The sequence below is a fragment of the Panthera tigris genome, chromosome E2 (assembly GCF_018350195.1).
Source record: "Panthera tigris isolate Pti1 chromosome E2, P.tigris_Pti1_mat1.1, whole genome shotgun sequence".
In the NCBI taxonomy this organism is placed as follows: domain Eukaryota; kingdom Metazoa; phylum Chordata; class Mammalia; order Carnivora; family Felidae; genus Panthera; species Panthera tigris.
Genome location: NC_056674.1, coordinates 21,173,297 through 21,198,114, shown reverse-complemented (window position 1 = coordinate 21,198,114; position 24,818 = coordinate 21,173,297). Strand labels below are relative to the sequence as shown.

At 42.6% G+C, this 24,818-nt stretch overlaps 1 long non-coding RNA gene across 1 annotated transcript; it reads left to right on the top strand.

Moving 5' to 3' along the window:
• The first annotated feature begins 344 nt into the window (after positions 1-344).
• LOC122234136 lies at positions 345-23,991 on the top strand. The gene is made up of 4 exons (XR_006211890.1): positions 345-536; positions 19,560-19,614; positions 20,977-21,079; positions 23,126-23,991. It is a non-coding gene; the product is annotated as an uncharacterized LOC122234136 (long non-coding RNA).
• Positions 23,992-24,818: the final 827 nt, after the last annotated feature.

Sequence of the window (24,818 nt, the reverse complement as noted above, 5' to 3'; positions counted from 1 at the left end):
CAATGAGATGCAGACAGACTGTGGGACGGCCGGTCCGAGGCTCACGTTCTACCCCAGGCTGTGCTTGAGGGTGGGTGCAAATGCTGGAGCTGTTGCAGCCGCTCTGTGAACAGAGGTGAGAGGGACAGGCCCCTGTCCTCCTTGGTCTGAGCCTTGTCCCAGCCCCCAGGCAGCTGGGCCTACGGGCAAAACCGCTGCGCTGCCATCCTTTTAGTGATGCACGTTGGTGAATTCCCTCCATCACAGGTTCGTGCCGCCTGCGCAGAAAGCATCTTGCTGAGTGAACTTCACGGGCTTCCGTCCCCTACACCCACACCTGCCCGCGAGCGAAAGGGAGTCTGGGATGTGGCTGCAGCTCACGCGGGCGAAGGGGGCTCCACTGAAAAGGCGTGAGCATCCTGCAGCCAGCTGTGGTCTCGCCTCCCCACCTAGCCATGACGACCGTCAGAGCCCTCACCACCCCTCTCTAACTGGAGTGTTCTTGCATTTCGGGGGGGACTGATTCTTCCGCGGGAGGTCCCAAGCGCTACAGTGAGGTGAGCAGTCGGCCTCCCCCGCCTCATCACAGCAACAACGGTCAACCCCTCCCCCCCCCAACCCTGCACACTTGCTGGGAGCACTGGAAGCAGGGCCTGCCTTCTCCCTCCCTCCCTCCGTCCCTCGCCTCTAGTCCTGCCGTCATTCATGGTGGGGAAGGGGCACTGGTGGCCCAGGCTCACCCATCCCATCACTGCTTCCCGAGGTCTCGCTTCCGCCGCCCTTGAGAGGTCACAGGAGGACACAGACACTTATCTCCGTGTTGCCAGAGCCCCCTCCCCAAGGCAGTGAAACAAACAAGGCTTTTATCCTCCAGGCAACATCCGCTGTCAGCCCCGCCTGGGCGGCTGGTCCCCACCTCCTGCTGGAGGCTTTTCAACCACTTAACACGGGTTTTCAATTTCCACTGCTTATGCACATACATCTCCATCCCTGCGAATGGATTGCCACGGGACTTTCCTCTCCAAAATTCTGATGGACGGCATTTTTACCCGGGGATGATCCCTAAGTTAAAGTGATATTCACCAATATTCATTACGTGGTAATGGCACAGAGCACCAGATCAAAAATTCATGGCAAACACGCTCTGCAACATTCTCCTCCCTGGATGCGTGCAGAGCAAATATATGACTCCATGTATATGTATGTACGCGCCCCCCCCCCCCCCGCATATGTGTGTGCATGCATGCACAGGCAGCCCGTGTCACGCCCTCTCCCTCAGACTCGGTCCGGTGGCATCGCGGGAACCAACCATTCCAGGAACAGGCCCGGGTGACAGGGTTTCTGACCCAAGAGGCTGGCGGCTGTGAACTTAGAAGAAGGGAGGAGCCAGGGAGCAGGGAGGTCGGTTTCCCTACCACCAGCCGGGAGTTAATTCATCAATTCCACGGTGGGGAGCAAACATATCCTGGGAACGCCTGCTCTGTCCCGTGGAGGGAAGCAGGGAGGATGGAAGGTTGGGCTGGGCCTCAGCACCAGGGATGTGTCAGCCAGAGCCGAGGGCCTGGACCCACGCGAGGGAGAGCAGTGAGCCCCACAGAACCCTCCCAGGATCTTTAAGTCAAGAGCATTTGTTGAAATAAAAAAAAAGACTCTTCACAAGTTATGACAGAGATCCTTGCCCCTGGCTCCCACAGGTAGCAAGAGAAGAGAGGACCCTCGCCATCTCTCAAACCCCAAGGATCCCCCTCCTGTCACGGTTGAACCTCTCTTGTGTCCTGCCCCACCTGACTGCCCACCCCAACCCCGCCTCGGGGACATTCCCCAAGAAATCGCTTTATTTCCTCCTTTCCGATCCTTATGCCTCTAATCTGTTTTTATTTTCCCATAACCGCGGTCAGCAACGCCGATGCAATGTTACATAGAAGTGGGCTGGGAGTCAGGGATCGAGTCCTGCCTTTCTGACCATCTTTTCGCCATTATAATTCCTCACCACCTATTGTCAGGCAGCCCCCGTGCTCTGTGGCAAGAATGCAAGAACATCGTTGCCGTGGTGTGAGAACATTTGTTTTTCATTCTTCCATATATATCTATATACATATATATCTTTATATATATCATTACATTTATACTTATTTTTTCCTTTTCTTCCTCCTTTTGACCCACAGGCAAGAGAGCCCTAAATCCTTACACCTTATTACTTCATAGATCTTCTGTCCCTATTTATGCCTCTGGTTCACTCTTGGCCAGCCTTTCAAGGGAAATGTTACCTGGCCTTCCATGGTTGGGTTTGTCACCTGGGCTGCTTTCTGCCTGGTTTGCTCCACCATGAGAGAAGGGTCTTTAAAGACTTGAATTGTTTACCAGGGAGATATAGGGTGTTGACAATCAAAGCTGAGGTTTTTTTGCCTATATGCAAGTATATATATACTATATATTTCATATATATATAAATATATATAATATATAATATATATAACATATATAACATATAATATATAATGACATATAATATATATAACATATAATATATATAATATATAATGACATATATAATACATAACATATATATAACATATAATAGATATAATATATAATAACATATATAACATATATAATATATAATATATAGTTATATAAATAAATATAAATATATATAATATATATAACATATAACATATGCATATAACATATATATACATATATTATATATTATATATATTTATATTATATTTATATTTAATTTAATTTTTTATTAATTAATTTAAAATTAATTTAATTTAAAATTATTAAAAATAATAATATTTATATTATATTTATATATAAGTACTGAAATACTCCTCAACTAAGATTTCTCTCAACCCCAGGGCTTCTTGGGTCGGTGTCTGACCACATGTGCCACAGGGGGACCACAGAGGACTGGACATGAAAGGTGCATCCCCACTAGTACTTCCTGTCGCTAGAAGGGTCCCCAGAGGAAGGCACACCCCTCCTGTCCTCCACCCCCTAGCATGCATGTTCTAGTCCCGTCAAGGGCAAAGGGAGTGCAAACCTTCACCATTTCCCATTCCAAAAGTGTTGAGGACGGAGTTGTCAAGTTCACAAGGACGGAGAAAAGAAAGAAGTCGAGAAGCATTAACCCCGAAGCGGAGAGGACAGATGAGGCTCTGTGGGGAAATGGTGCAGCCTTGGGGACAGAAGCGCTTTTAAGGAGGGTCTCCCTGGCGGAGAGGGAGGGCGGGCAGAGCGGTTAGGATCTTAGCCAGAGTTCAGACTGCAGGGCAGTCTCAGTCCCCAGCTCAGAGATTTTGAAACACAGGTACAGGGCCCCCACTTTCCAGGGCTTCACCTCTTCCACCTGCTCCAGCCGAGATGCCCCAGGAGTGGCGAAAACGTGCCGCCCGTGCACAGAGGGAGAAAGCAAAGCTGAAACGCACAAAATCAGTCCCAAGGCGAATTCGTGGACTCTTGGACACATCCCCCAACCAGAGTATCCGTGTTTCCAATTTTAAAACTGAGAGAGTTGGACAACAGTCGCTGCCTAAAATATAGGACATGCAGGTAAACTTGAATTCCAGGTAAGCAATGACTAATTCTTTTGTAGAATATTTCATGGGAAATGCAAATACTAAAGATTTTATATTTTATTTTATTTTATTTTATTTTATTTTATTTTTATTATTTTTGAGAGAGGGAGAGAGCACGGGAAGGGGAGAGAGGGAGAGAGAGAATCCCAAGAAAGCTCCACATTGTCAGCGCAGAGCCCAGTGTGAGTCTTGATCTCGTGACCCTTCAGATCATGACCTGAGCCAAAATCAAGACTCGGAGGCTTTACGGGCTGAGCCACCCAGGCACCCCGGTTTGGTTTATTGTTTACTTGAAATTCAATTTTAATTGGGCATTCTGTTGGTTTCCCTTTTCTTAAATCTTGCCAGATTTCAGTCAGAAAAAACGTCCGAGACTTCTTTGCAACCTGCCATCCTCTATTTCCTGTCTCCGCCCCGAAGGGAAACACACCCACACACCCACACGGCCGTGGATACAGGGACACGCACACACGATGAGAAGTATTGCCCACTGTGGGGAAGGCAGATATAGGGACAAAACCAAGTGATCCAAGATTTGTTAAAAACAAAACAAAACAAACACCCAGTTCTTCAGCAGTTAAGGCTGATGCATTAAGCCTGCATCACTACTTGTAGTCCGGACCATCCAATGCCAGGGAACAACTGGGAAACCCTAATTCATGGTTAAAAAAGGATAAAATTCTGTTTAATCTGTCTTGGTAACCCCAGAAACTGACACTTACACCAAAAGGAAAAAAAAAAAAGGCTAATACTCTGTGTGACAAAGTGTATTCATATTTTTGTCTAAACCACTAATTATTTTACCTGTATGAAATCCCTCTATTATTTTCACTGCTGGAAAATCACAGGGTGGTAACTGCCACCGGTACCTGTCACAGGCAAGGCGTAAACAATGCGATGCAATAAAGCCTTATATAGCACGGAGCACTCAATCGCGGTTTGCCGGGCTCACCGGTAAAACAAAACACCAAAGCAAAAAACGTTGACCCAAGGTAGCCTGTAAGGCGAAGCGTGGCAAGTGAGTTTGAAGACTGAATTACTAATATCCTTGGACAACAGACTTCACAGATGAGGCGGAGTGGGAGGGGAAGGTCCTGGAGAGGGGGCTGACAATGCGTTGTCAAGACCTGACCAGAAAGAGCCCCTCAACGCCTCTGCTCATAGAACGGGAGACGCGGTCCTGCACATCTGGTCAGCCCTTTTCAGCTTACAGACTGGCCTTCGGATCTTCCCCCAGCTCCATACGATAGGACAAAACCTGCAGCTCTCCAGGAACGAACTCTTGGAGAGGTCTGTGATTTGTGACTTGACCAAGGGTACCGAGACTTAGGGCGCAGTGGGAGAATAGGTACCAAACAACGACCCCCAAATTTTTAAATAGCTCCTAGAGTACCAGTCTAACCAGAGGGACGCCAGACTAATGAAGGTCTAATTACAATCGGAGCTCAAGAAAAGCACCGGGCTCTGCGTAAGCGTGTGGGAGAAGTCTCCGACCCTAGCTGCGTGGAGTCAGGAGAGGCTCCCCTTTGGGGCTGATGCAGAGCTTAGAGCTAAACGCCTTCCAGTTGAGAGCAGAGTCCTGGGCAGACACAGTCTGGTGGCTCACATACAGAGTGAAACAAGGAAGCTGAAAGAGAGGGGGAAAGATTGGGGCAAGACAGAGTCAGCAGGTGCCGGATATTTCAGGGTCCCCAAGGCCATGCTAAGGTTTGAGAAGCCAGGGACTGATGTTAGGCAGGGGAGTGGCAGTTGCTTTTGTTTGTTTGGTTTTGGTTTTGGTTTTGGTTTTGGTTTTGGTTTTGGTTTTGGTTTTGGTTTTTTTTTCCGGAGTTCTTTACAATGCTGCCTTCCCTACCTCGCTACCAGGATCTAGGCTTCAGAGCCCCGCCTTCCTTCCAGGTGTAGAGGAGTTTCCTGGGTCATCAAAAGTAGGTTTGCGATCAAGGAGTGAGCCAGACGTGACTTTGCAAAACCTCTGTTGGAAGTTTGTCCCTCCTGTTGGTGGTCAACAGCTTACGTGGAAGAGAAGTCCTTGGTGGATGCCAATCTACTGGAAAGATGTTCATCCTCAGGGTGACACGGTTTGGTCGTTGCTCAAGTCGAGACTAGAGGCCTCTGGGTCATCAGCCAGGAATTCAGATCATGGTGAGGAGGCTGCACTCTCTCTGCTCCCTACTCCTGGGCCCTGAAAATTTTGTGCCTTTGTCCCAAGCCCCAACCTCTCTCTTTCTCTTGTTATAGCCCCTTTATCTTCCCCCATCCCTGCCATCATGAGAACTCTTTTCAGTTTGGAATATGGGAAACTTTTATTTATAGGCATTCTTCCAAATCTATTGTCCATGCATATAACTCCTTCCCATTTTGGGTTCTCAACAACTAGATTTTGGGTTCTCAGCAACTAGATTTCTTTTTCTCTGCACTCTGTGATGTGTATCATTCTTTTTCTGAGGCTCTGAGTGAAATGCCTGGACGAATGAGTTAAACTTAGGGGGTAGAAAGAAATGTTAGTCTATCACGATCAGACCTTCCATTTGCAAAGACCGTGCTGGACACATCATGGAAAATGGTGGCATAAGAGTGGATTGGTTTGTAGTCACTGCATGGTTCTGAAAGAAGGAGATGATGACTTAGACTGGTGTGATGGCACTGAACATGGACACTCCAGATTCCATATGGATTACGAGATAAGACATTGAGATTTGGCAATATTTTGGATATGGAGAGCAGGGGAAGAAATGTGCAAGGAGGACCTAACTCTCCTTCAGAGCTGGACAGCTTGGGGGTCCTTCACTGGAAAGGAGAAACTAGAGAGGAAGAAAAGTCATAAGGTTTTCTTTTGAACACACTGAGTTTGAGGTGCATTAGAAGCATTTAAGTAAAGATGGAAACTGGCCAGAGATATGATCCCAGGGCTCAGCAGAGAGGTATTCACTGCAGATAACAATGTGGAGGCTATAGGTGTATATATAACTAGTAAGAGAAACAATAAAGATTTGCCCAAACAAAAATGAGAAAGGGTAGGAAATATCTTGGACAACTCTAGTATTGTATTTCTCTCCTAGTATTTCTTTTCTATTAAATAGAATAGATTGAAAAGGAGATTGTAGAGTGAGAGAAAAAAAAAAACCAAGAGGATGTGCTATCACAAAATCCAAGGGAAGAGATGATTTCAATGATGAGACCTTGGTTACCAGTGACCCTGCTAAGAGCCAAGGGAATAAATCATTTAAAACAGCCATTGGACTTAGGAACATGGAGGTCATTGATGAACTAATGACATTGTTGGCAGAGCGATGAGGGCAGAAGCCATGACGTGAACTTCATTGTGAATTGGGGGTGTGGAAATGAGAATGAAGAGTGCAAATGGCACAGACCATTCTTCACAAAAGTAGAGGCCACTCTTTCCGCCAGTTTGGCTGTGGCCGGAAGGAAGGAAGGTGTGGAATACAGGAAGGTGTGGAATAAGGTAGTGGCCAGAGGAAAATGTGGAATACAGGAAGGTGTGTTTATTTGCTTGCTTGCTTATTTTAAGATAGGAAATTTGAGTGTGTTCACAGCCAGTAGGAAGGCGTCTGTGGTAGAAAGAGTAGTTGTAAAGATAAGAAAGAGAAGGGATATTATATAAACAGTATTGGGTTCCTGTAAAGGTAGGAGCAGGGGGACCCAAAGCTTAGGCGGTTGATGGGGAAGAGAATCCACCCTGGACCCAACAGTAAAGGAGGGAGGAGCGAAAGGATCTGCACAGGTGTAGGTGGCTTAGGGCTTGTTACTGGGATGCTTAGCCCCTGTATGATGTCTTCTACATTTTTTAATAAAGCAGGAGGAGGCGCCATCTGCTAAGGGGGATAAGTCAAACATGTGAGTGGAGTAGGCATGTTTTGAAATAAGTCTGTAAGAATAAGAACGCAAATTAATCTGAGAAGCCGAGCAAAAGAGCCTTTCATATTTGAAAGATCGAGGGTTGGTGATCATGGTGGAAATAGAGAAGCTCGTGAGCCAAAAGTGGGATGGTTGACTTGGCCTCCATCTGTTCGCCCAAAGCATGGAGGCATGTATCTATTCCTGAATCACGTAAACCTTATCAGTCTAAATAAGATGACAATTTTGTAAGTGGTTACACATAACTAGTTCTAGCTCCCCGGCTAACATACACATTCTGAGAACATAATTCCTCTGTACTTCGTCTGGTCCCTTTTCTACTATCTTCCTATGGCTCTAGGCAGAGAGCACATCAATGGCATTCAAACAAAAAACAAGGTAAGACTCATGGAAGCATTTTGAAAACTTGGCAGCGTGCAAGAAAGAACTGAATATTTACATTATTACTATGTCGATAAGGAGGTCTAATGTGGATGATGGTAACAATGTGCTTTTTGAGTGTCTTGATTTGTTTTTCAAAGTGCACTCATATACGTAGCATCTTACTTACTCATAAAATCACTAATGAGGTGGGAATTATCCTCATATTCAGTCCAGGAAATCAGGGTGAGGGGCTAGTTGAAGATCAAAGAATAAGGATATATCAGAACTGAAAGTGGGTTCAGGTCTTGGGACGCCAGGGAGGAACTTGTTTTCCATTAGTGCCCAAAGACACCAAAACTTGAGAACTTCCAATGTGGATTAACCAACGTCAAAATAGAGACGGGGGGATGAATCTTCAGACTCTGGTTTTTTGTTTGTTTGGTCGGTCGGTTGGGTTTGGGTTTTTTTTTTTTTGGGGGGGGGGGTTGTGTTGTTTTGTTTTTGATTTGTTTTTATTCTTTTTTGATGCAGAACTTAGTTTTCAAATATCCAGACACACACTCGGCCAAGACTGAGAGGTGCAAAGGGATAGCCACAGACGATAGAGAACCACCTTCCACAGCTTCCCTTCCTCCTGCAAGGAGAAAAACAGCTGTGGATTGTATTTGTCTAAAATTGTCCTCTTAACACTTTTGGGATAAACCTGATGAAGGAAAAGGCCTTCCTGGGGGAAAGGACAATTTCCTGCATGTGTAGAGGCCAGAACCACATGGTCAATGCCTGGCCACAGTCTATGAATCTAAAACTAATCTCAGAGAGCCTGAGGCTGGTCAGAGGAACCCAGTAAAGGCATCATTTTTCAATGAGCTTTGAACTAAACACATTGTCCACACAAGACGTGCACCTCCCATGTGCATTAATGCTTTGCCAACATTAGCAAGGAAAGAAATATCCAAATAACTTTCAAGACAGAAAAGGGTCTCTGGAAGTTCCAAAGGGAAAAAATAGTAAAACCACCATTGGACAACCCAGAACAAAATGCCAAGGACTTGACAGGTCTATTTTTCAGAGAGGAATCAGGAAGAAGGTCTCCACTTAGAAATTGGGACTGATACTGGATGGTGAAAGCAAGTCTCGTTTGCCTTCAAAAGAGTTCTTTTTTTATCAGTGTGAATCCAGGAATCCATATCGTGCTTTGGAAGACGTCCTTGAGTTTCAGGGAGAAATTAGTTCCATGCATTCAAAGCTAGGATATGACTGAGTCTATTCCATTTCTTAAATGTCTAAGAAATATCAAGAGGACCTATTAAGCTAAAGGACCCATGTTAATGCAACATTAGAGGACTTGATTAGAGCCCAGCACTCAGGAAAGTCATTTTCAGCTTCGCACATGCTACATTGCACATGTAATATGTTGTGTTTGATGTTATTTGTCATTTATTAAATGTATATGCTAATATGAAGTGTTCCATTTCCTGACTATGGGGTGTTAAAAAAAGTTCACTCTCACTTCACACTCGAGCCTAAGAATTATGATTTCCTGAGCCCTTCCCTGAGCCAAGGCTGAAGGTCAAAGGAGCATTTCTTAAAATTATATTTATTAAGTGTCCATGGCTGTGAAATATGTGTGGGAGATCGTAACTGAACCAGATACCGCCTCTGCCCTCCAGAGGCTTATAGTTCAGTGGGGAGAAAGAGACGTGGAAAACTAATTAAATATAATATGCCAAATGCAATAATATGTCCATATCAAATGCATCAAGAAAGAGAGAAAGAAAAAAAAAAAGAGAGATTCATCCAGATGGGGGTTTGGAAAAGACTCGTATAGGGTAGGCAGCATCTAAGCTGGGCATATGGAGTAGTGATTCTGGTTTAAATAGAAGAAGAAAAAATTGAGGAACAATTCTCAACATTTTTTAAAAGCAACAGATTGTCAGAGTGAGTTTCTTATAGATTTGATGTATGAAAAATATGCAATGGGCATAAAGGAAAATGTGTTCTTCAACTCCCGATATTGTCATTTGGAGATTAATATTAAAGAGTCTAGAGAGAAGACGGTGAAAGGACCCATAAAGAGATTTTCTTCTCCAAGAGTCTCTATCCCAGTGTGAGGCCCATCGTACCGTGTCCCTGACCTCCCTTCACCTGAGAGTCACACACTAGTCTGGGGCCTGTTGTCACTTTGAACCAGGCGTAGGAAAAAAATGCCCCCGGTGAATAAAGCTTAAAGGGAAGGTAGTTAAAGTCATGCTTGTTTAAGATACCCAGTTGGGGCGCCTGGGTGGCTCAGTCGGTTCAGCGTCTGACTTCAGCTCAGGTCATGATCTCATGGTTCCTGGATTCGAGCCCCGCATCAGATTCCTCACTGACAGTGCGGGACCTGTCTGAGATTCTCTCTCTCTCGCTCTCTCTCTCTCTCTCTTCCCCCCACACCAACCCCACTCATGCTTGCTTGCTTTCAAAATAAATAAGTAAACTTTAAAAAAAGAAGATACCAGTTATATGAAACAACGCAAAACTTTTACTGACATTTAAAAATGTGGCACAACATTCTGTGCTATTGCTTATTTAACAATTTTCCTCCAGTGTTCATTATTCATCCATTTAGGCTTTTTCTTTCCTATTTACAATGTTTCGATGAATATGGTTGGCTGTATCTTGAGCTGATTTCTAATGCTTCTCTATGATAAATCCTGCAAATGCAATCATAAGGGCACAGTTCTCTGCCTTTCAAATTGGTTGCCTTTCTTTAAACTATTTAAATATTCTTTATTAACTATTTCCATTAGACTGCTTGAATTTTCTTATGATTATAAACATTCTCATGTATTTTTAGAGTAATCCTCACCACATTCGATGCAAATACTTTCTTCCAGCATCATTTGAAATGTTTCTTGATTATATCCATTTTGAAAATGTTGGCAATGTCAAAATTACCCATCTTTTCTGTGTTTTTTATGGTTATTAAAATAAATTCTGTAATTATTTTTGATACTCTTAAATGTTATCACTCTCTCGCTCCTTCTTTTTCGGCGTGTGTGTGTGTGTGTGTGTGTGTGTGCGCGCGCGCACGCGTGCACGCATGTATGTGCATTTAGGTCTTTAATATGTCTTAAGTTCATTTTGTGACTTTTGTGAGTTAGATATTTAACATGTAGGACTAGTTCTCCCAATTTCTTGAATGTCCCTTTCTCTCTCCCCTGGTTTCAAACATTAGTGCTTCACATAGCTACAATACATGCAAGGGTCTATTTCTGGAATTTTGTCTCTTCCAACTGTTTTATATTCTTAAGCAACACCTCACTTCTTTAATGATTAGAGCTTCATAAATTTGATGTCAGGTGGTGAAAGTCCATTCTTTTGATCATCTCTTTCAAACCGCAGAGCTGTCCATGAGTATTTATCTTCTATTTGAATTTTAGAATCTGCCTGTCGATTTCCATAATGATCTCACTGCAATCTTGACTGGTGTTACATTGTATTTTTGCATAATTTGGGGAGAAACAACATCTTTAAAATGGATCTTCCCAGTCATCCATTTATATTCAAACTTCTATTTATTAATTGTTTAGGTTTTTCCATAAAGTCCTATCATAATTATAATTAGATTTATTTACTCTCAGGTGCAATATTCTATAGATTTGCGTTGTTCCTGTTTTGAACAAGGTGCATCGCACTTGGTTAGCACTGATGTATAGGAAAACTTTTGACTTTTGCATATTAATCTTATATCCGGCCACTTTGCTGAAATCTTATATCAATATCAGTGGATTGTTAATGGGTTATCTTAATTGTTGATCAAATCTACTGGTTTATTTAAAGTAGTTAATTATGTCATATTCGAGGAAAGACAGGGTTTTTTTTTTTCCGTTCCAACTTTATTTCCCTGCTTTTCTCCCTTGCTACAGCATCTAGTTAGATGTTGAATGATGGTATTTTTATGTTTCCTAATTTTAATGGAAATGTGTATGTTTAACCTATACTTTGTATATTTTATGTACTTTTCTCATATTTCCTTTTATCCCTAACTTATTATTTTCCTCATAATGTGATGGCAGATCTTTTTAATGTTTTTGGACAGCTATTAAGATAAATAAATGGTTTTGTTACTTTACACTGTTAATGTAGTAAATTACAATAATAGACCTTATTAGGCAAAAACTTCCAAATTTACATTTCCAACCATGAATTTTCCCTCCGCCTCTAAACTTGTTATAACCAACTGCTTCTTGACAACTCCACTCGGATGAACAATTGACTTCCCAAACTTAATGTAGCCAAAACCAAACTTTTCACTTAAGTAAATGGTAACATTGGGGTGCCTGGGTGGCTCAGCTGAGCGTCCGACTTCGGCTCGGGTCATGATCTCACAGCTCGTGAGTTCGAGCCCCGCGTGGGGCTCTGTGCTGACAGCTCAGAGCCTGGAGCCTGCTTCGGATTCTGTGTCTCCCTCTCTCTCTGCCCCTCCCCTGCTTGCGCTCTGTCTCTCTCTCTCTCTCTCTCTCTCACAAAAATAAATAAACATTAAAAAAAAATAAGTAAATGGTAACACCATCCAACCAGGGTGTTGCTCCGGGGAAAACACTGGAGTCATTTTGGGCCCCTTACCTTGTCTAAAATATCATATATAATCCATTCGTAAATCTCAAGGACTCCACTTTCGATTTGTCTGGAATTGCAACCATCTCCACTTAAACTCTCTAGGTCAAACCACCACACTTCTCACCTGGGTGGTTTCAATAACTTCCAGTTGGTCTCCATGCTTTCATGTTTACTCCCTTCATTCTATTCCCAAATCGCAGTGCTCCTCGTGATATCTTCTAGTCCCAACGTTCGCTCCCTACCTTCATACTTACAATAAAATCCAAAGTTATTCCCATAGCCTATAAAACACAACACAGTCTGGCCCACAGCTCTCCCAGCATCTTCTTCCACCTCTGGGTTTCAACAACATTAGTCACATTGCTGTTCCCCTGTGTACCAAGCACACACCTAACTCGGGGCTTTCACAGTTGCCATTCCTCTATGTGGAAAACTCTACAGCGATTCGTGTGGCTTCTTCCTTACTTCATTCAAGGGTCTCCTGAAATATCACTGAGAGCAACCTTCCTTGACCGTTCGGTCTCAACTGGCCCGTATTCATCGTTTGCTATTTCTTTATCCTGCTTTGATTTTCATCATTGCCTGACATCGTATTGTATATTCTAATCTTGTCCCCTGCTGTGTCTCCCATTAAAACACCAATTCCTAAGGGGATTTTCTGTCTGCTTTACTCATTTCTCTATTCCTGCTGACTAGAACAATTAAAATGTATCCAGACCCTGCCTCATGTCCCCTAGAGAGAGGGAAAACACCCCCATTTAAGAATCACTGCATTAAATGCTGATACTAGAAAAAAAAAAAACTAAAGGTCTCAAAGTCAATAGATTATTATGAGCTTTCATCTAAAAACAAAAAAACAGTGAGTGACTGGGACGCCAGATGGCTCAGTCGGTTAAGCTTCCAACTTCAGTTCAGGTCATGATCTCACGCTTCATGAGTTCGAGCCCTGCATTGGGCTCTGTGCTGACATCTTGGAGCTCAGAGCTCAAAGCCTGGAGCCTGCCTGGGATTCTGTGTCTCCCTCTCTCTCTGCCCCTCCCCTGCACACACTCTGTCTCTCTCTCCCTCAAAATAAGAAAACATTAAAAAAAAAAAAAAAACAATGAGTGACAGCAATGAGTGACAAATCATGAAACATATGCACACACATGTACAGCAAAAAAAGAAAGAAAAAAAAAAACAGAAAAAATCAACAAAACCAAAAGCTGTTTCTTAAAAAAAAAAAAAGAAAAGAAAAGAAAGAAAAAGAAATTAATGAATCTCTAGTTAGACTGACCAAGAAAAAAGAGGGAAGATATATATGAGATATATATGACCAACATTGGGAGTAAATGATAGAACATCACTAGAAACCTGAAAATAGAGATGAATAGGTATATTATTATTATTAGACAAAATAAACTTCGAGAGCATAGAACACATTTACCAGAGATAAAGGATAAGACAGAGAAATTCCAAATATGTATGTATACAATTTAAAAAAAAATTTTTTTAGGATTTATTTATTTTTTGAGAGACAGAGCACCAGCAGGGGAGGTGCAGAGAGAGGGAGACACGGAATCGGAAGCAGGATTCAGGCTCTGAGCTGTCAGCACAGACCCTGACGCAGGGCTCGAACTCACGAACCGTGAGATCATGACCTGGGTGGAAGTCGGTCGCTTAACCAACTGAACAACCCAGGTGCCCCATGAGCCCCAATATGTATGTATACAATAACAGACTTTCAAAATACACAAAGAAGCACTGACAGAATTGAAAAGAGAAACAGACAAATCCAAAATTATAGTTGGAAATTTAACCCTCCTACTCAGTACCCAATAGAACAAGTAGAAAATCAGGACATAGAAGACATGAACAACATTATCAACCAACTTGACATTTATAGACACTCCATCCAAAATAGTAGAATGCACATACTTTCCAAATACTCAGAGAATAATCACCAAGATAGACTATATCTTGGGCCGTGAAAGAGTTGCCAATAAATTTAAAAAGATTGAAATCAGGGCTCCTGAGTGGCTCAGTCAGTTGAGCATCCGACTTTGGCTCAGATCATGATCTTGCAGTTTGTGAGTTTGAGCCCTGCATCAGGCTCTGTGCTGACAGCTTGGAGCCTGGAGCCTGCTTCAGATTCTGTGTCTCCAGCTCTCTCTGCCCCTCCCCCACTCACACTCGGTCTGTCTCTCTCTCCAAAATAAATGAACATTAAAAAATATTTTTAAAAAAAGATTGAAATCAGTAGTTTCTGTGACTTCAACAAAATTAGAGATTTTTAAAAAAAGTATTTGAAAAAAATTATAAAATATTTGGAAAATTGAATAATATTCCTAAATAACTTAGAGATCATAGCAGAAATCACATGAAAAATTAGAAAATATTTTTAATATGAATGAAAATAAAATTACACTATATCAAAATGTGTGGGATACAGCTAAAACAGTACTTGGGAGGAAATTAGTAGCTTTAAACACTTGTATTATAAAAGAAGAATGTTCCAAAATCAATGATCTAAGCTCTCAGCTTAAAAATTTGCAAAAAACAAAAACAAATTAAAATCAAAGTGAATAGAGAATGGGACGTTAAAAAGATAAGTGCAGTCAGAACTCATTAGCCAAACAATAAAAAAATAGTAAAACTAGAGCTTTAAAAATAGTAAATTTGATAAATTTAAATGTTTACTAATCAAAAAAAAAAAAAACACAAAGAAATCAGAGATTAACAATAATATGAAAAAAAGGAGACCATCTCATATCCTACAGGCTTTAGGGAATACTACCAACAACTTTATAAAACATAAATTACTAAAACTGACTAAGGTAGAAATGGAGAATATGAATAGCTCTATGTATCTACTGAAGATACTGAATTCGTCAACTAAAAAGCTTCCCACTAAGGAAACTCCAGGCCCAGAGGGGTTTTCTATTAACTTCTATGAAACATTTAAGAAGGAATAACACTGATCCTACACAAACTTATATACAACTTTGAAGAGGGGGAAACACTAACCAATTCATTTTATGAGGCCAGCATTACCCATATACCAAAACCAAAAGAAAAAAAAGGAAAGAAAAAGAAAAAGTAAAAGAAAAAAAACACTAGACACCAACATCTCTTGTGAAGGTTTAAAACCCTCAACAAAATATTATCAAGATGCCTGGGTGGCTCAGTTGGTTAAGCATCCGACTCTTGATTTCAGCTCAGGTCATGAACTCATGGTCATAAGACTGAGCCCTGCATCAGGCTCCACCCTGGTCATGGAGCCTGCTTAAGATTCTCTCTCCCTCTCCCTCTCCTTTTCCCTCTCCCTCTCCCTCTCCCATACCTCTTTAAAAAAAAATGTTAGCAAATTGAGCAAATTGAGGGGCTCCTGGGTGGCTCAGTCGGTTGGGCGTCCGACTTCGGCTCAGGTCACGATCTCGCGGTCCGTGAGTTCGAGCCCCGCGTCGGGCTCTGGGCCGACGGCTCAGAGTCTGGAGCCTGCTTCCGATTCTGTGTCTCCCTCTCTCTCTGCCCCTCCCCTGTTCATGCTATGTCTCTCTCTGTCTCAAAAATAAATAAAACGTTAAAAAAAAATTAAAAAAAATGTTAGCAAATTGAATTCAGTAATATGTTAAGATTGTAATAAAACTATAATCAATTGGGGTTTGTCCTCCTGAAAGGAGAATTTGCAGAGAGGCCCTACTCTCCCCACGGTGGCTGTTGTCCTGAACAATATCCCTTATCTCTGGACTCCACACCTGCCCTGACCAGGCTGCTCTTCTGCCTGCCCATTGACTGGGACCCACTATTGCTCAGCCCCATCTGGATCATACCCGAATCCTAACAACTGAACTTTCACTCTGTCTTTTATACATCAGTAAAGTTTGATCAATATCTTCTAATCTGTGGGTAAATAGTCCTTAAAGGATCAGGAACAACCTTGTTCAAAAAGCCACAGCTTATGTTCTGTGATGCCTTTAAGCCAGGTGTTGCCATTCCCTGTCCTGCACCAACACACCTTATCCCATTCCCCCTTTTCATCAGCTTAATGGAAGTACGATTGGTAAGTAAAATTGTAAAATATTTAAAGTATAAAACATGATGGTTTGATATAAGTATGCATCCCTCCACGGAGTTCCTTAACACCTCATTTACATTCTATACTCTTGGCAAATTTCAATTATACAAGATAGTGTTACTTCTAGTCGCCATAAGTATAAGTATGTGTAGCCTCCATGTTATACCTTAGATTCTCAGACCTTGTTCATTCTGCAACTTCAAGTTTGTACCTTTTACCAACCTCTCCCTATTTCCTCTACCCACCGATCCCTGGCAACCATCATTCTCTTCTCTATTTTTATGTGTTTCATTTTTTTTAAATTTAAGATTCCACATGTAAATGATACTATACAGTATTTGTCTTTCTCTAACTTATTTCACTTAGCATAATGCCCTCCAGTTTCATCTACTTTGTCACAAATGCCAGGATTTCCTTCCTTTTAAGGCTGAATAATATTCCAACGTATGTATGTGCCACAGCTCCTTGATACACTTATCTATGGACACATACTTAGGTTGTTTCCACGCCTTGGCTATCGTGAATAATGTTGCAATGAACATAAGCTCAATGCATGAAACTCAGAAAATTTGGAAAATTAAATAGCACAAAGTAAACGGATCAGCCAGAGATACTCAGCAATCATATTCGGTACATAGTACTATTAATATCTAGAAGTCTTCAGTAAATTTATAAGTTATTTTTTGACTTCGGTACTATGTTTGGAAAGGACTCTCTAACCCTCAAAGGATAAAGATCTAATTTGTTTTTCCTAGTATCTAAGCAACTTCCCCAAAACCATTTAATGATTTCATAAATTATAATACCTGTTTCACATAATAAGCAATTTTATAGATTATAGATCTATTTGTGATTTTATGATTCTCTTCCATTGACCTATTTTTGTATCATCCATTTTTAAACAATGTGACACCATGAATATGCTCTAATATCTGGTTCAAGATTTCTCTAAATATTTTTCCTTTGCAGCCTCTTTTTTTGCTCAATTCACATTTATTCTTCTAGATGAAATATGTAAACAAAGTTTTTCAATATGCCAAAAGTTCACTTTGAAGACTCACTGGGATTGCATTACATTGATAGCTTGACTTAGGAAAGGAATAGAGTCCTCCAACCCCATGTCCCATTTATTAAAGTCTTCCTTCATTTTTCTTAAAAATGCTGTGTTTTGCTTTATTTCCTTTTAGATACTCCATATTTTAAAAATGACTCCTAGGGGCGCCTGGGTGGCTCAGTCGGTTAAGCATCCGACTTCAGCTCAGGTCACGATCTCCCGGTCCGTGAGTTCGAGCCCCCCGTCGGGCTCTGGGCTGATGGCTCAGAGCCTGGAGCCTGCTTCCGATTCTGTGTCTCCCTCTCTCTCTGCCCCTCCCCCGTTCATGCTCTGTCTCTCTCTGTCTCAAAAATAAATAAAAACGTTAAAAAAAATTAAAAAAAAAAAATAAAAATGACTCCTATTCAATAGTTCTATTTAATAATTGTGTTTGAGATACCTTGAAAGATAACTAAAACTGTTCAACAAGACCCACAGCTGGCTGCACCACCAAACAGGTTCATTTCCAGGCGGTGGAGGAAAACTTTTCTCCATGGAAAACTCCAGAACACAGGAACCTTTCTCCATTTCCTGGGATCCTACCATCTCTCTTGCATGTTGTATTTCCTTTTTGCATTGTATTTAGCATTGCAAAGTTGACCTGTATTATATCAACTGCTGATTCTTATCAAATGGGGATTGCAAAATGACTACAACTATTTGGGGGTCAATTCCTGTATTCCTGACACAATGACATATTTTGCAGGGGTTTTCTTTGCATTCATTCTAGGCTGCAATCAACTATGATCATCTTTTATGAATTAAAAAACCGGGGATTTATGCCAGGACGTAAAGGCAGTCTGACTCAAGAGCCCATACAACCAAAATTACACACTTTGCCCCCCTTCAAAGTAAAGAATTCTGACCCCAAGGTGGATTTTACGCACACCATGCCTCTCCAGCAGTGTTGGGAAATACACTTGCTACACTGGATGTCTCCATCCCCAGTAACTCTTCAGTGACTACCCCAGCTCTCTGTACAAGGTTCCAGACTCTCCTAAACACATAGATGGGAAGCCTATGTAACTAAAATCCAAGATAATATATATGGTAACACCTCTCTGGAGTCACAAAGATCCCTAATAAGATCCTAACTGCATTCTTATTACCAATTCTTAGATGATGACTATGTCTGACCAGTTCTCAGGTTGCACCTGCATTGATGCAAACACAGGATTCTCCACATGTGACCATTCTGATTCCTGCCTTTTAATAATGATGCTTCTCCCTCTCCCAATGTTTACGCCTTTTATTTATTTTTCTTTCCTAATTGCATTGGCCGTATCTCCCAGGTAATTTCAACTAATGTTGATTACTGTGATTCTTTATTACTCAGCCTTAACAGGAAACTTTGGATATTATATAATTTTATAAGAGAGTGATTCACGAGTCAAGATATATTTTTACAGGTTTCAAAAGTATCATCCTAATTTAGTTCTTATAAGAGAGATGATTTTTAAATTTTATCAAATGTCTTTTCAGAAGTTGAAGAATTTTTTTCATTTTGTTTTTTACTACTCATTAATTATATTAGTAGACTAAACATATTAATAGATTTTCTAATATTGAATCACTTGTCTTCTGTAAAAATGTTTCTTTGGCCAGCAAGGATTTTAATTACAATGCTGGATTTGATTCGAGTATTTTAACATTTAATAATTTAAGACTACATCCTTAAGTTAGATAGTCTGTTGTTTTCACTTTTGTGGCATATAGTCCGGTTTTAACATCACTAATTTGCTAGTTTTCTTGAATAAATTATAAAGCACTTAACATAGAACTATTATGTGTGTTAAAGCTTTGAAATAACCCACCCACATTTGAAACTTGAAGAAATTTAGAGAAAACTCTTGCCCGAGTTTTTGTGTTTATCCTTCATTTATTTATTTTCTAACAGCGGCTGTATTTAGAGCTATGAATTCTTTCTAAGTCTTGCTTTTGTTTCATCTCAAGAGTTTGCATTTGTAGTGATCTCATTGTCTTTTATTTTCTAAATTTTCAGTAATTACAGACTACTGGATCTTTTGGAATCAGCTCCTTCTCCTCCAAATTAGAAGGTATAGATGACATTTTGCTAGAATAGACACTATTTAATGTTTACATTAGTGCCTTTTTTTTATAGCAAGAGGTGTCTACCATCAGACAATTTATAGCAGAATTCCTCAAAATCTGTGACATGCATCTTTAAACTCTGATAGTCCTCTGACCTTTTTATTTACTACCAGAAGAGAGGATCTGTAGCCAATACGCAAATTACCATGGTTTCCAAGACTCCTCCTTGGAGGTGACTTTGAACTGTGCCCAGTGTTGATCTGACACCCCGACTAAACTGCTCATTCTCAGTTCCCAAACCAATCCTCATTTCTTGGGGAGACCTTTTCCATTATTATTCCCTGTGAGTCTCAGTTTCTCCCAATATCCTCCCCTTGTATCCTTAAAATAATAATTTTATCATTTTATCTCTTAAAATAATCATTTTCCCCTCTAGAGTATAAGGTATGTACATACATACATACATACACACACACACATACACACATACACACACACACATACATACGATCTAGTACTCCATATGCCTTGTGAGACACCACATCTCCAAGGTATTACCTGACATATGCTTCTTCCTGGACTCTCAGTAAGTATTAATTGTCTGATTTCTGGAAGACAGGGATCTTGCCGTCTCGTGTGTCATTTCCCTCCATGCAGTTCTGGATGCAGATCAGATACCCCATAAACCCCACATTTCAGAAAAGTACATTGAATTGATTAGTTTTCCATTTTCCTGTGACTCCAGTCTGTTCCAGGGGTCTAGAAACTGCGTTTTGATTCTTGCCTTCTCTAGAATCTACAACTCAACAGCAGGAAATAACCCCTAAAGGTTATTTGACCTCAGCCTCTGATAGTAACATGTTGATGATAATTTAGGCACGTATGAGAATGTTTTAAAACATAATTCCAAAAAAATTAATTTCCCTTATTTCCTTGAGTTCTTCTTGTCACAAATACCTCTCTCTAAAAAAAAGTTCTTCCTTATATCAAAGTGTATTCCCGCTTGTCGCAATGTCAGGATTTTGGTTTTTGTTTTCTCCCTGGGTATTTGTAGCTATTCCTGCTGTAATTACTTGCCGGCCAACGTTTTGTCTGTCTGACAGGGAGACAGATAGAAAGACAGACAGTATGCCCACCTTTAAACTCAAGGAAATCCCTCTTTTCCCTTGGAAGGTTAGAGGCAGGTCCAGCAAAGAGAATTCTTTGCAAAGGCCAAGGGATCAAAGACAGAAACTGCATCCAAAAATTGTCTCTTAAAGCCACATCATCTTTCCCCCGAAACTTGCAAAGGCCAAGTAGACAATTGCCTACACGGCAGGAAGAATTTCTGACAGAGTTTCTTACCTCCAATTCTCTTTCCTCCACAGGTCAAATTCAAGCCTCACCATTTTATCCAAGGCACTGATTTACAGCTCTGAAGACTTCTGTCATATCATGCCCGTGATAACTGTCATGACACGGTGGGCTGTGGTTAGTTCCTAATATCTGAGCTTGGGTTAGCAAAGTTCTGAGTGTATGACACTTGGGATGGGTAAGTTTTGAAGGAGAAGAGGCAACAGAAGTAATCTGGAGCTCAGGATACTCCACTTTGATGTAGGATAGAATGTCTTCCTGGGTGAGATGTATGTCATCATGAAGCATAAGGAAATCAGTTTCCTGATAGAACACGGGGGCACCCTCAGGATAAGAAAATGACCAAAATTGAGACCAGGCCTCAGATCAGTCAGAAAGCAAGGAAGAATGTGTTACCTGTCAGGCCAAAACCCTATAGTTGGGACAGCTGTCCATCTGTGTATTAAGACATTTCATAAGATGATGCCTTCCCAGTTCCCGGAGGCCTGTGCCTAGTCATGGCTCTGTCCTGGAGAACCTCACATTGGCTTCAAAAAAGAGCAGCCTCTCTGAGGTTCAAAAAAGAACAGGCTCTCTGAGGTTCCTTCTGACCTAATCAATGTAGAATGACTGCATCCAAGGTGGTCCAGACTACAGGGTAAGAAAGCATCCATTTCTCTATACCTCACCAAAACAGAGACTTCCAATGGTATCTTTTTTTAAATTTTTTTTAGTGTTTATTTTTTTTTGAGAGAGAGACAGAGACAGAGCATGAGCAGGGGAGGGGCAGAGAAAGAGGGAGACACAGAATCCAAAGCAGGCTCCAGGCTCTGAGCTTTCAGCACAGAGCCTGATGTGGGGCTCGAACCCATGAACTGTGAGATCATGACCTGAGCCAAAGTCGGACGCTCAACCGACTGAGCCATCCAGGTACCCCCTCCCCCCCATGGAATCTTCTAGAGTATGCTGTGGCCGTCCACCTGTTGCCCTCCTTACCATTCATTTCCTCGTGTCCTTTCTCAATAGCCGACAATCTCCATTATTTTCCTCAAACTATCCCATAATTCTCCTTATGATTCTGATGAAGCTGCGGGGGTAGAACATAGGACTCTGGCTGAGATCATTAGGATCCTCCATTGCCCTAACCAGCGTGATCGTTTTAATGACTAAAAGTGACCTTGCCTGGACCAAGCAGGGGATGAAAGAAGAAAGCTGCCCTTGGAGCTGTTGGCAGTCAAGTCATTTTGTGATCAGGAAACAAAGACAAATCTATAGAAGGCAGGGGCAAAACCCTAGCGATGTGGTTGAGCCTCCGGATACATCTGTGTTGAGGCTGCCCAACCTCTGGACGTTTGTTAACCCATAAATTAATTAGTGAATTCCCTTCCTCATATAAGCCAGGTTGAGTTGGGTTTCTCTCACTTGCAACTGCATTTGCTCTAACTGAGGAGCATTTATCTGATGTCATGGCTCCTAAGTCATTAGACGGTTACGGGATATTCATTCCAGGGTGCGACCAGGAGCTTCCTCAAGGCACACGAGCAGACAGACCTGGGGTGTGAGCTCTCCCTGGCGGTGGCAGGGACCACGCTCCTCACCGAGAGATTCCTCCTTTGGGTGGGAGGGGGCCTAGATAGGATGCAGCATCCCAGGGACCAACCTTGCGCCCCTCCCACTGTCTCATCTGGCCACCAGCAACCCTGTCATTTCCCTGCCACTGGGCTGGCTCAGACAAAGCTCTAGTTGAAGAGATTACAGACAGATGCTCTGGCACAAATCAGAGACCCTGTGGAAGGAAAGCAGTCAGGTTTTCTCTTAAGCGACAGCCATCATTTTCGGCAGGCAGGGTAATTACAGGTTTGCCCTTGCACAGTGCAAGCTATCTGAAGGTAAAACAATGGTGAGCAGCATGCGTCTGCCTCAAAGGATGGAGGGGAGAGAGGAGAACAGAAGGACTCAATCCCTTTTAATTTATTTTAATAAAGCATGGGTTTTCCAAAGGGCCAAAGGGCCTCATTTGCCACAACGTGGTTGGGATCCACCAACAGCTTCCCTCAACCTCCTCTTTGCTCATAATTCAATCAGAGCTGCATATGGAAGCACTCAGCTGGCGTCTTCATGGTTTTGATTTTTTTTTTTTTTTTTTTTGGCCCTTTCTGAATCCTTCCTGTGTCGCTGCCTCAGCTAAAGAGGGAGGCCTGCTCCTCCTGACAAGCAAGCTTCCTCATTCTCTCTTTCCTCCACACCCTGGAGCTTCCGTGAGGCTCCCCTCCTCCTTGAGTCCCTTGCAGATGTTCATAAATGGTGGGACCTCGATATTTTCCTTTATTTTGGCTGTGGTCGCCTGGTGCCCCAGCGGAACAATCGGCCCCAAGAAGGCGACACCCTGGCATTCTCTTCTCCTGAGGCTCAAGGGGTCATCACGGCAGAGGGCGGTCAAGCAGAGGGGAGAGAGCAGCCTCGCTGAAGGATTTCTGAGGAAGATGTGCTCTAAGCGTGACCAGAAAAAGAAGAGTGCAGTCTGGAACAGCGACCGCTGCCATCCTCTCTGGCCAGAAATAAACCCACTTGGAGCTCTGAACCGTGCTCAGCGCCCCAGGGAACTGACCCCCAGACCAGCTCTGCCTCCTGCCCCTTAGCCCCCACCACCGTTCTGGACGTCTGGAAGGTTCGTTGAGAGACGTCTTCTCAGCTTTCACCCCAATTTGCCTCCAAATCTCACAGCCCAGAAAAACAAACACCACCTTACTGGTTTGTCCTAAAGAGCAGAAATAGCAAGAATTTCGCGAAAGCCTCAGGGAGGAGATTTTGGCTCATTTGTAGCAAATGGATGGGTTAATTTTTCTACCTGGGGCTGTGGAAAATGAGTTCCCAAGGAAACAAATCTCTGTTGTCACATGGAAGCAAGGTCCTTTCCCTTCTTCCCCTCATCAACAGAGAACAAGGGCAACCTGTCCCTCCTTCTCTCCTGGTGGAACTTTCCTTACAACTTCTTACTGCTCCCAGGCAACTGCAGTGCGAGGGGTGATCACCAGGGAAGCAGCCCCTACCCTCCCTCCCCCAGGACATGCCTGCTCTCTGGGGGGAGGGGGAAGGGTGTCTTTTCTGCATCTTGACTCCAGTGGCAAAGCCTGGGGATCTCCTTGTCTGCTACCCCACGTGGACCTTCCCTTGCCTGGAGCTGATAATATTGGCAACTGATGGCCTTTGTGAAGACCTCTCTTCCTTCCGGTGCTTTCCTCCACAAAATGCTGGGCAGTGTTCTGGTGTCTGGCAGGGCTGGAGTCTTGATCAGATTTGGGGGGAGAGCTCCCCACCTCCAGCATTTCATCCTGTCCTCACTAGCCTGCCAGGCCGTCCCTCCTTTCAGATCCTCCTTCCTTATCCCATCTCCTCTGAACTGACGTGAAGGACTTTCTCCAGAATGGCTTCGAGCCAGATGCCCCCAACCAGGCTGCCACGCATGGCTCTCTCCTTTCACGTACCCTGGACCCCTCTCCTGGTCTCGGCTGAGAGGTCTAGCTCTGAGCATCTCAGACACCCGGCTTGTTTCTCACTGTCTCCATTTGGGCAGGAAGAACCACCATGAGCCATCCAAAATGAACCGGTTTTGAAGAATCAAATAGAGAAGTCCAAGTCACTTCTTGTTTGAGAGGTTCTCAAACATAGGTGTTTGAGAACCCCCTTGCCATGAAGGAATTGATTCATGGCATGACACTGGCTAGGCCCTTCTGAGGCTCCCACAGACCTGGAGTGGATCCTATGTACAAGCACCAGGGCATCACAGAGAGTCGGCTTGGGGGGTTAGAGACGTCAGACACTCTAAATTCATCTATCCCAGGCACTTCTTCCTTTATGCTTAAACACACTTGTGCTG